At 32.9% G+C, this 12,977-nt stretch overlaps 1 protein-coding gene across 14 annotated transcripts in view; it reads right to left on the bottom strand.

Moving 5' to 3' along the window:
- The window catches only part of Zbtb20 (zinc finger and BTB domain containing 20), a 793,227-nt gene that overhangs the window by 741,961 nt on the left and 38,289 nt on the right, over nt 1-12,977 (bottom strand). The window contains exon 1 of one of the 14 annotated variants that reach the window (XM_078044178.1): nt 10,989-11,246. The exons of the other annotated variants lie outside the window; for them this stretch is intronic. The gene's annotated coding sequence lies outside the window, so the exon portion shown is untranslated. Of the gene's footprint in view, nt 1-10,988; nt 11,247-12,977 lie in introns of those variants that run through there. 14 annotated transcript variants of the gene reach the window in all.

Below are 12,977 nucleotides of genomic sequence, written 5' to 3'. Positions count from 1 at the left end.
ACACCCTACAAGATTTTCCCTCTGGAGCCTAAATAAATCACTGACCAAATTTTCCAATCCATGCTCTGCTGCTAAATGGGACTTTCTACAAAATCATGTTTTATATTCTACTTCTGAAAAAGGAGCATAAGTAAATTTCAGTTTATGTTTTCATCTTTATCTCTTCACTTGATAGTATTTGAAAAGTATGCCATGTGAGAAAAGATCACTTTTTTAAAGTAGAAAACTGAAAAATAACCCAAATGTCCAAAAACTTTAACAAGAAGTCTGCTAAAGATAAGATTATATCCCCTGGTTAGTGATTTTGTGGATCTTTTTAAAAATTTACTTTTTAATACATGATTATATAGCTATATCCCCCAAATGTATGTGTTTCTTAATTTATAAAATCATGATTATTTTCACACCTCAGGTATACATTTCAGAGTTCCTTTAAGTTGTGAATAGCCCTACTTCATATAAAATATTATAATATAAATATAATAAACCTATAAAAATAAACATTACATTTTTAGCTATTTATTTATATTTATATATATGAGTGTGAATTGCGTTAATTTGTACCCTATAGTTTATGCATAGGCTGTTATTTTATACTATGTGTTTTTTTCTTTTCAAACAAGATTAGGAATGATCAAGAATAAGTTTGGGGATTTTATAAAACAATAATACATTGATTCTGATAACACTTTCATTGTATTTTCAATGCAAACCAATTATTTTAAGACTCATAACAATTGCTTATTATGAAATTCCTGTGTTTCATGGCATGTTATAATAGATAGGAGTGAAGATTTTCATTCAAATAATCTGTCTCAAATAAGCTGCAATATTATTAGAATCTATGAGGTAGTTTTTGTACTATACAGAAGCCCACATACTACTCTAGATATTCTGATTTAAGATATCTGAGAGTAGAACCTAGAAATTTGTGCATTTGATTTGTGCATCACCCAGCTGGTGATGATATATAAGAACTAACTAAAGTTTCTAAAGTGTATGAATCAGCAAAAACTTGGGATTCCTGAGTTCCACATAATACCTACTAAGAAAGGAACTTAGAAATTGAATGTTAACAAACACCCAGGGTGATTCTTTTTTTCTCCTTTTTCTCTCCCTCCCTCCTTCCCTTCCTCCCTCCCTCCCTTCTTTCCTTCCGTTTTTCCTCTCTCCCTCCCTCAGAGGACTTAACCTAGAGTTACATCCCTAGTCTTTTTTATTTTTTATTTTGAGATAGGGACTCACTTAGTTGCTGAGGGTCCTGATAAATTGCTGAGGCTGGCCTAGAACTTGCAGTCCTCCTGCCAAAGCCTCTCTTCCTCAAATTGCTGTAATTACTACATGTGCCACCACATCCTGCCCCCTAAGGTAATTCTTAGGTACACTAAAGTTTAAAAACCACTGAATTAGTGTATAATGCCATGATATTTAAAAGAAATGTTTTCATCTTTGATAATTATAAAAAATTTAAAATTATCATGGTCAAAATGAACATATACATACATAATAGATCAAAATTGTTATCTAAAGAAAATACTAGTTTTAGTCTAAGTATTATAATTATTAGCAAAGGTTTTAAAGCCAAATATAGGAAATTGAGCTACCATTTCAAATCATTTCCAGAGACTAATACCATAGAGAAATACTCCAACTAAGAAATGCCATAAGTTTTAATAACTTTAAATTTGTGTTTTGCTTTTACTTAGATTTTATTATCCATTCTATCTTTAATTACAGCAGTACTAATAAGTAGTTATAATATTTGTATATTTTGTATACATTTAACTCATTTAATCTTCATAGTAATTTTGAGAAACAGAAAGGTGACATTTATTATTACCTTTCTGCAAATTAGAAAATCAAGCTTAAAAAGTTAAGAGACTTGCCCAGTCCTAAGTTTGTTAGTGTTTATAATCATATGTGGGCTAAAACTCCCAGAGGTAAATTTCATGCAAACAATACTGAAATTAAGTTAGCCCTGAAAATGCAAGTAGTCTATAGTTCTATACTAAAATATGGCTCATCTTGCTATTTAAATTTAGTTATTTTATGTTCAAAGGATAGAAGTGGAGCTCAATTAATCAAACACATGCAAAAAATTCCAAAAATAAAGAAAAATTGGAATACCCCTGAATTTTAATACTATCTACCCTGTCTATATACAATTCACCTAGTACAAGAAAATCAATTTCTAAAACATGAGATAACAAGTAGTACTCTTAAAGGCTAGCAATTCAATTTTCAACTACAATGGTACTTTAAAAAAATGTGAAACCAAATATACAACTAGAATAATATTAAGATTAGTCCAGCCTCCACAAAAACCCTCAGTCAAAACCACCTTCAGATCAAGTAGCCCAGAGCACTCCTTTTATGCACAGAAAACAGACCTAGGAAGGCAAATTATCTTCCCAGATAAGAAAGCAAATATGCTGTAAAGCTAGAATTAGAAATTTTGAGTATCTTTACTCCAGAGTTAGCTACAAAACACACTGGTGTACAGATAATACATTGTTTTCCTAATCAAATGAAGAAAAACGTCATTTTAATGTAAAAGGAAGTAAATTTGTAAAGAAATGTTTGGGAAAGAGATGGTATTAGAAGATATTTTTCCAGAGAAAATGCTCTAAAATTTTAATATATATTGTGTATGTACACACAAATTATACAAAGTATTTATATATAATTGTAAATTTGTACAGAAATATACATGTGTGTATGCACACATGTATAGTTAAGTAATGAATGAAAATGTTTAAAAACCAGTCAGACATAATCATTCATTCAGATCTCAAACATTTGAGTGATTCGTAGCTGAATGCCATAGAAAATTCTGGAGGCAGAAGGATGAATAAGACACAAACACTCCCCTTGAGCTCAAGGCTTAGTTGGAATATATGCTTAGAAACAACAACATTATCATGTGAGAAATGATATTACCAAGTATGCATATAAAAGTTGCTGTGAGAATCTGAAGAAAAGAAGTACCTCACTGTCTGCAATGACTGAGCTGAGGTTTTATGAGTGGTAAGAATTAGGTGAATATTTCTGGTGATCCTGCCTTCTCCATTTCCAATTCTAAACTGAATACATCTCTGTTTGTGCCTAGAATTTTTAAAGGATTTTTAATATTCACTGTTATGAAAGAAGGGATAAAGTACACACATCCTAATTTTTCCTTGAGTAATAGAATTTCCAAACACAAAAGTATTTTATAGAATTTTTTGTAGAACAACTGCAAAATCAGAGATTAAACCAATTTGTCAAATTATTGCAAATGCCCTGTTCTTTCCTTTTCACTGGCTCATGCATTAGTTACTCTCACAGTAAAAGGGACACAAGGTGGCACTGTCGTGCTGACATTCATTTCAGGGCCCTTTCTAATGGACAAAATTGATAGAGGCAAAAGGCTCTTTTGTGACAACTAAAACCAGAGTTCTCATACTGGCCTTCTCCTCCCATTAATAGTGGCCTAAGGAGAAGCAAAGCATTTTGCATTTCATGAATATCACATTCCTTTATAAAAGAGAATATAGTTTCTGATGATTTATCCAAAATGTCAGGTGTGTGTTCATAAAATGTTCAAAAGCATATAGTTCTACTTTGCCAGTAGAAACTCAGAACTGTTTACTGTGGGGCAAGCTGTGGCATGGACCATCTCTCCATCTAGTGGCCAGGGGGGAAGAGTGGAACCATAGTAACCATGTTCTGCTTCACTTAGTTAAAAACAGTCTTTTATCAAATTCAGTAAGTAAGTCTGACAAACAATAGGATCATTAAATAGACTCAATAATGTATTGTGACATCTCCTTACACATAGAACAACCATGTCAGAATTAAAGTGCTTGTGCTCTCTCAAACCATATGTACTCTATTCCTCTATATACTAGCCCAAACTTCTCTCCATAAGTTTTAACTCGTAGGTAGAGAATGCAAGCAAATATAACTACATATGTAGCTATATGAAATCATACATTGTTTAAGGTAAAATCTGCTTTCCCCCTCATTTTAGAGGCAAAGAAACTGAGGAAAGAGGGATTATGATTCACCTAAAGTCACATAGTACAAGAAGCCAGATATTTAAATTTAACTACTTCAAATTCTTTGAGGTATTAAGTAATGCCTCCTGATTGGCAAGACAATGCTTTTTGTACTAAACCATAGGGTTTTTATCAGCCTGGAAAATAATTAATATTGAAAACTTTTGTTCATATATTTTCATACTTAGTTAATATGACTGTAACTTTATGTACAGGTCCTAGCATATCTTTATATTCATGGGTATATTATTTTGTTGTTGTTGTTTTATTGGTACCCAGGAGTGAATTCAGTGGCGCTTAACCACTGAGCCACATCCCCAGCCCTTTTATATTTTTTATTAAGAGACAGGATCTCACTAAGTTGCTTAGGACTTGCAAAGTTGCTGAGGCTGGCTTTGAATGAACTTGCGATGCTCCTGCCTCAGCCTCCCTAGGATTACAGGTGTGAGCCATTGCACTTGGCTCATGGATATATTCTGAATGTAAGAATATAAGTTTTTAATCCTAAAAATCACTTATATTCATTCAACATTTAGAAAGTAAAACATCAAGGGGACAGGTAACTGGATAGAATGTGCTATGTACAAAATTGGTTTCAGAAGGTCATGTGAAACCGAATGTGAATCCATTCTGATAGATGAAAAGTTTTAGAGTTTTCTGTTTTGTTTTATATAGAAATTATCTGACTTTAAAAAAAGAAACACAAACTTACTCGGTTGAACATTTCATCCTTTTTAATTCAGCTGATGATGCTGCTTTGGCCAGATTTTGGGAATGCTTTGTTAAGAAGGCTTCTTATCAAAACAAATGAAATCTGCCCACCAACTATGAAAATCTGCTCACAACTCCAAACTTAAGGATTAAAGGGCAAAAGTTATGATAGAAACCAGGCAGTACCTGTACCACTAATGTGAGATGTTTTGACCTTTTCTTCTGTTAACTTTTGGTGGTGCAATTGTGTATCTGTCTTGAAATGGAAAGGGAATTTAGAGTTGCTTTAGTCAGATGAAAAAGTTAATGCTATATAGATAGGTCAAATGGCTTTTATTGGGGGTTGGGAAAAATCGTTTTCTTTCATTATACTTCTAAATACAAAAGCCTCAAAAGTATCCTCCTTTCCTCCCTTAGCATTATTCAACTTATCTCCAGTTTTTTTTTTTTTAAAGAGAGAGTGACAGAGAGAGAGAGAGAGAGAGAGAGAGAGAGAGAGAGAGAGAGAGACAGAGAGAGAGACAGAGAGAGAGAGAGAGAGAGAGAATTTTTAATATTTATTTTTAGTTTTCAGCGGACACAACATCTTTGTTGGTATGTGGTGCTGAGGATCGAACCTGGGCCGCACGCATGCCAGGCGAGCGCGCTACCGCTTGAGCCACATCTCCAGCCCTTAACTCCAGTTTCTTGTTAATTATCTCTCTACTTTTTCCCTTTAGAAATAAAATCTCTATTCCTCTACATCACTGTTGATTAAAGAATCAGAAAAAGTTGAACTATTCCAGTTCATTTTGTCCTACCTAAAGCCAAGGAAATAGGTACAAGTGATCAAGAAGATGGAGACTTTAATAAACATAGACATGACCAGAGTATATTTATTGGGCCAAGTGTGTCCAATAGCAAAAAAAGAAAGTCAAAACAATCAATAGACAAAAAAACAGTATAAAATTACCCTGGTGATACTATTTGCTTAGTTTCTACTTAAACAATAAAAGAAACTGCTTATTGTTTAAATATCTTGTTAAGTATTTTTGTCCAAACTAATAGTCTAAGGAGTTTTCATACATGTACATATATCAAACAAAATTTAATTTTCCTTTAATTTTCTTCAGTTACATTTCATTTACCTAAAAAAAGCTTAGAGTGTTAAAGGAACTGCAATAACAAATCACAATTTGGTTACAACAGTAATTCATGGAACATTTTTTAAAGAAAGATAAAAATTGTGAGTATCCAAGCTAATTTAGGGGAAAAAATTTTAAACTTTGAGAAAATTAAATTTTAAATAACTTAAATTTTACTGTTTAAAGAAGTTTAGATTAAGAATTTCCCTAAGAATAAACAGTAATAATTATTGCCATTTCTATCCTTCTACCTTTAGAGTTTTAATTTATTGGGCATCTTTTTAATTTCCCCAAATCCCCAAACTCCATCACACAATTTTTTTATTATACAATTTGTATTTATTGAATGTAAATCCTTATATTAGTAGTTTAATATGGAAACTTTACAAATAAATTTTTAATATTTAAATGCTTAATGTATAAATTCATCATATCTTGAGAGCCAAAATTTCTTTCAAATATCAAGAAGGTAAACATATAATTGCCACTCTTTCCATCAGAGTTTCAAAGGTAATGCTAGATACTCAGAATTAATATTAATGTATTCCATTTCCATCTGAGAGCTAGAGGGTCAATGAGAAAGTCTTTGCACCTTGTCTTAATATTCCCACTTGTATGTCTAACTTTGTCTAAGTAGCTAACTTTGTCAAAGTTAAAGTGATTATATAAGGGTTGAATTGATTAAATGGACTATAAAACACCTGTCAAGAGTTTCAGTTGAGTATCAAGATATTCCAGAAAGGCAAGCTTCATGTCCTCAAGCTGATTACTTTCAAGTGAACTGGAGAATAACCAAAAGGCTTGATCCTGGAGTAAAAGAGAGGTTAGGAAGCCAAATTCAAGCATGATTTTTTTCCATAATTTAGTGCAGAAATAGCACATGACTTATTCATTATCACAGTTGAACAGATAGAGTGGCAGAAAAGCCCTTTTTTCTTCTAAGCCCTTGAATGCTGTTTCCATCATCTGCTATAGTGGTTACTACATACATAAGAGTGACAATACATTGCATTATTTCTTTCCACAGCCTCAGAAACTTGCTTGTGCTGTAATTAGAAGAGAGTTTAAGGATTTTTTTTTGGCATCAATATTATTTCATGATTAATTGCATAATATATACATAACAAGAAAACATGAATTCAGGCATTCTCTAGAATTTCTAGGATATGGTTATTGCCTCCAGGTTTTTGGTAAAGAATGAAAAGGACCTACTAGTTATTTGACATTGACCATAGTTTCTTGGAATTCTGCAAAATTCTATAAATTATTTTAAGGCATGAAAATATATGAAACAGTTTTCAGGAAAATTGTAAGTTTCAAGTTTTCTAAAACACCTATGGGTAGATTTGACTTGAAGATTTAAAGACAAGTATCAAGTGGTCAATGCTGACTCCGGTAGCATTGTAAATACTCCTTAGTAATTGTATAGGACAGCCAATTGTAAGGACACAATATGAAAAACTCATTTAAAAGTGTTTGGTTTCTAATTGAATAACACACTTGCACAACTGCTAGAGTTTTTGTCCTTGATGTAGGGTAAACCGTTCCTTTATAAGGAATAACTGATGTCTATAATTTACTTGTAATAAATAGTTACATGGCTATGCAAATGAAAATACAGATTTCCTTTTCAGAGCTTTGTGACTTCTTACACTAACTCACTAGTTAAGAAAGATAAAAGATGGTCATACTATTTTACTTTTTTTGCATAAGTTTAGAAAAACGTATTTTCCACTTAAAAAACACAGTTAATTAAAATATACTTCTACAGTGGCCTCCAAAATAAGTCACTTTTAATGCCCATTGTCAACATTTATACCTAAGAGGGCACCTTTGGGGTTGAAGAAGGCTGGAACTAACAGTATTCAAAGAATGTCAACACCAGTCCTTCCTTTGCCAGAAAAGATCATTAGTTAGCAATGAGTCAGATGCTGCTTCTACACACCTTGCCAGACCCTGAAGCAACACATTTTCTCAGAGCCTGAATTTGGCTTCCTATGTGGCAGCATGACTGGCCACTACTACTCAGTGTTGGGCAAGTCTATGAACACATCCACTGATAATTTCTATATTTATAGAAAGCCAGAACATGTGTAGATAATCACACAATTGGATATTTATGTAGTGCCAGATTTTATGAATACAAGAATTTGTTAATTAGCACAAGGACTAATCATTAAAATTCAAAAATAGATAAATAAACAGGAATGCCATTTATTTGTTAACATTTTGGGGGAAAGTATGCAGCTGCTATCCTTTTGATGAATATAGGCTTCTGCAGAAAAATAAGAAGAAAATGTATCTGCAATTTTTGAGACCCTAATGAGTAAGATCCAAGAAACCACTATATTGTCTTTGCATTAAAAATAATCATAGTGATTCGCCCCTTAAGTTAAAATAAAAATAAAAAGTTTAAACTGGCATGTGCTTAGCACTTGAATTATACTGTTTGGCATTCCACTGTTTTGGTCCTTTTCAAAGAGCCAAAGCTGATTTTCATCGGATAGGAGTTAAAAAGCATACACACGTCACTCAGTACCAAATTGTTTTAGCTACAGGGCATGGCAAAGCATGAAATAACTGCTTTAGAGCACTTCCTCATGTGGGTGTGTTAGATAACTGTCTGCTCCAACATTAAAATGAAACACACTGTGACCTGACCAAAGCTTCAAGAATCTAAACAGGCAGATTTCATGTGCTGATAGGAAGAGCCCACCATAACCAGCAAGGCTGGTTAATGAATTTTTCTGGCATCCTATAGCCCTCCTGTGACGCAGGCCTTTCAGCTTTCCAAATCCCTATAGAGCAGAACACACTGGTTTTAAGTTTACTTATGCACATTTTACAATGTCCTGCTGTATTTGGATTGTGATAGTTCCTTCCAGAAAAGGGCAAGATTACTTTTCATACTAAAAATATCTTAAATCTATCCAAGGCTAAGAATTATGATGCAAAAGAAAATATATACACATTCTGAAAATTAAAACAACCACAAACCAACTAAAATCTTGCTTATTATTTCTAGAAAGTTAAAATAAATTTTCATTTTCTCATGAATTATCTCCATTTTGTTTGCTTATGAGTAACATAAATATACTTAATGTGAAATTTTTAAAAACTCATATCAGCAAAGAATCTGTGATTCTTTATCTGTATACACATCTATGAATAAAGGCACAGAAATGCACACCAATATTTCTACACATACATGTGTACAGAAAAAAAAAACTTAGTCAAGATATGTAACAATTTTCTTTAAAAATATGAACAGAATCTTAGATAGTTTTAACATATGAATATAGAAAATGACAGGTGCAAGAAAACATGTACATTTTTTACCTCCTTAGCTTTGAAAGCAAATTTTTGGGTCAGAGTCTGAAATGGAAGAAATCAAATTCAAAACACCATTTACTGTGTGTCATATTAATATGCAGTTACAAAAAACTTCCCCCAAAGTTCCCCTTAAACCTTTGAGGGGGAAAAAAAGTCTCTAGCAGGACCTGATTGAGTGTACTTTGTATTTGTACTATTGTTGGTCAAATCTGGTTTTCCCAGCTTAAAAGACACTTTAGGAAAAATAGCAAAAAATCTAAATGTTTTTTAAAAAGTGGTAAAAAGGACTACTAGCAGCAAAAGTTCACCACCCTCTTGCAATAATGGATTTTTAATAAACATTTTACTAGATTTGAACCTTGAGAATGTGTTTGGGAATCTGTTCTAGCCTCCCAGGTGGGTTAAGAATATTGCTTATGCACTTCTTTGTGTTGTTAGAAAGGCCTAATGGAATTAAGAAGGTGGGGGGGAGTCTGCCACTTATATTAAATAAATAATTTATTTTAAAAAAGGTGTTATTATCAAAGATCTCTACAGATGAGCATCCATTTTCTATCCTTAGTCTTTTACATACTGAAAACATTCACTGTGTCTTAATTTTTATCAAATGAATAGCAGTTTTGCTTTCAGACAATCCAAATAAAAATTAAAGAAGTCTGTTTCAACTGGACATTACATAACTACTCCTTTGAATTTTGGAGAATACTGTTCTGGGAAAACTGATCAATAATATCAGCTAGTTTGAAACATAACTTTCCCTACCACAAAAAAAAAAAAAAAAGGAGAAAGAAAAAGAAAGCACCTCAAAACTGTATTTGAAATAACAAATACACTATTTATGGTCCCAAAATGTTAATGAATACTTACAGTTGTTGCACAAGATGGCCTGATACACTTCATAGCTTCCACTTTGTAAAAAGATGGCCAACCCCCCTCCCCTCTTTCCCCAAGCATAAATAAACAGTAACATACTAAAAGGAAACTATCCTAGGATAAAAACTGCTTGTTAAGAAAGTTTTCATTCTTCTAACCACAGTGATAGTCCTATAAATGCAAAAGTCCATTTGTAAACTAAGAGTTAGAAAACAGAGCACCCTATTTCTTTCAAAATGTAACCCTGGATGAAATATTTCCATGTATGTGATGATAAAAACAATTACTTATTTCTTGCCTACCCTCAGCAACTACTACTCATTTTATATACGACATCAAATAAACATGCTGGCAAAAGTATTCAACCTGCTTCAAGGATTTAAACTGTAAATATGGACTTTAAACTTCAATGTAAAACAAAGAACAAGTCTCACTTTAGTAATACCCACACTGGCACTGCAGCTAAAACTCACTGGCAAATAACTAACAAAACCCAGTTAGCAATAAATAAGGACAACATGATATATAGACAGACAGATGGAATTGCATAAACAGACAAGAAAAGCAAAGAGACAAACATACGGAGGAGTCTGTTTTAAAAAGAGTGAAAGATTCTGATTTGTTTGGTACTTTAGTGAGAAAATAGGTTTGCAATTATTTTTAAAGTAATAAAACTGAATCACAAGGTCACACCCTTAAATAAGTAACAAGAAAATTAGTAGAGGTTAGGCCTCCTATGTATGTTCCAAATTTTAAGCTAGCATTAGCTCTGTCAAATTTAAATATGGAAATTAAAATTCAAGGAAGAAAGGATAAAAGCATTAGGAACTAGAAGATGATAGATGGAGAGGTGATTGAGGCAGCAGGATTTTTTTTTTTTTTTTTTTATGAAAGTTGTCTTCCCTACCTTCTTCCCCAGCGCTGAGTTTCTCTTCTCATAATCGGTGTCTCCCTGGAAGTACAGTGTGAGTGGTAATGACTGCCTGCCTCCCTAATGAGTCCATTTTCCTGCTCTTGATGTTGTGTATATACACACACTGCAACCTACCTTACAAACCACAGAGACGGGAAGAGAGAGAGAGAGAGCAAGAGAGAGGGAGGGACAGGGGGGCAGAGAGAGAAAGAGAGACAGACAGCAACCAAGCGAGTGAGAGAGGGAGGAGAGAGAAAGAAAAACAGAAAGAAACAGAGAGAGAAAGGCACAGACAAAGCCCTCCTACCAGACAGCAGACAGCCCTCCTTCCCCTATCCAGTAAAATGCAACTCGTCTAATGCAGCAACAGGTTCAGTATTGCTAGGCTAACAGAGTGAAAAGGTATATTCTCTATATCATTACTGCTTGCAAATAAACAGTTTAAGAGCAGCTGGCTCCACCTTCTTTATTTATGCTCCATTATGAGGAATGTATTGTTTCAGTTCTGGCACACAGTACGTGTAATTATCATAAATACATTTTTCACATATTAGCAAGAAATAGTGAAATGCACAGCTTATTTTTGCAATCTTTTAAATTTATTTTTTAATGTGAGAAAAATGTCAACAAATCTGTTCTGACAAAAGCCTATTATTAATGATTTTAAAGTCAGGGCAGTCTTAAAGGAGACTCTGTGAGAAACAGACTCATACGATAGGAAAACTGATCTCAGACAAAATTGATAACTGCAAAGAAGAAATCATTGCTCAGTAAATAAATCAAGACCATATAGAAAATTGCAGACAAAAACAGAATTAAGTTTAATTAAGTTACTAATAGGCTAGTACTCTAGAAGAAGGCAGACTGGCTTCTCATTTGAAGGATCTAGCTATACAAACATCACAATGCAGTGTACTCTGTATGAACAGGTGCGATGCAAATAAGTACATAGTACATAACAACAAAAATCCCTTAAGAAGATACCATCACAGGCAGAAAAGATTTCTTAGAATATGGATCTGAAACTATCATAGATATAACTTGATCTTTTATTAGGAGGAAAAAATTAAAATAATCAATGCTTCTAAATAAACTTCCCTTAAAAGAATAAAAATGTTTTGTCTGACATCTCTAATCAAATGTTTTTTCACATTCGAGCTCCAAAATAATGTTGTTGTTATGTTCCTCACCTATCACATGTTCCATGCCCTTTCCTAACTCCTAGGTGCCTTTTTTCCCTTAAGTGACATATTTGCAACTTCAGAATTACAAACACCAGAAAATAGAACTTGTTTCAAGCCATTCTCCTCCTCCTTCAATTTTTCAAAACTAGACTCTGCCTGATGAGTTGCACTTCATTCTAGCACTGTATCAATCTAGACACCCACCCTCATAAATGTTTCTATACAGTTTGCTTGTGTGGCATTCAGATAGGATTAAGGAACATTAGAAAAGAGGTAAATTTTTCTAAAGAAATTTTTTAATAAATAAAAGAGTACATTTGAATTATTCCAACCCTGCATTTGGGCACCAATAATCTTAAGTATATTGATTATAAAAATCATCCTTTTATATATCTTGGCATATTACTGTGCTTCAAAAATGTGTTACTTTGTATAATCAAAACTACCATATTATATTATGTAAGCTTCAATTCCTTTGCTTAAAAATTAGTTTTCCATTAAAAGGTAAATATCTTAAATACTTCAATATGTAACTCAATTCACTTTCTTTATAAATCTTTTAGAATGTCAGGTAAATCCTGGATCATGTTCAAAACACAGATTAAGAGTATTTGAGCTATTTTAATGGTTGAGAACCTACAACATAAAAAATTAGAAGTTAATGTCTACCCATACAAGTTATCCTAAGAAAACTCTAGTGAGAAGCCAAGTGTTCAGGACCCCTAGTCTCATTGTAAATCCAATTCTACTTCTCTGATGCATCACTAGCATCTTATCCTCTAAAGAGTGGCTGCTTAAA

This window comes from Ictidomys tridecemlineatus, chromosome 3 (assembly GCF_052094955.1).
Source record: "Ictidomys tridecemlineatus isolate mIctTri1 chromosome 3, mIctTri1.hap1, whole genome shotgun sequence".
Taxonomy (NCBI): domain Eukaryota; kingdom Metazoa; phylum Chordata; class Mammalia; order Rodentia; family Sciuridae; genus Ictidomys; species Ictidomys tridecemlineatus.
The sequence above is the reverse complement of the archived record's forward strand: the minus strand, read 5'-3'. Positions and strand labels throughout refer to the sequence as shown.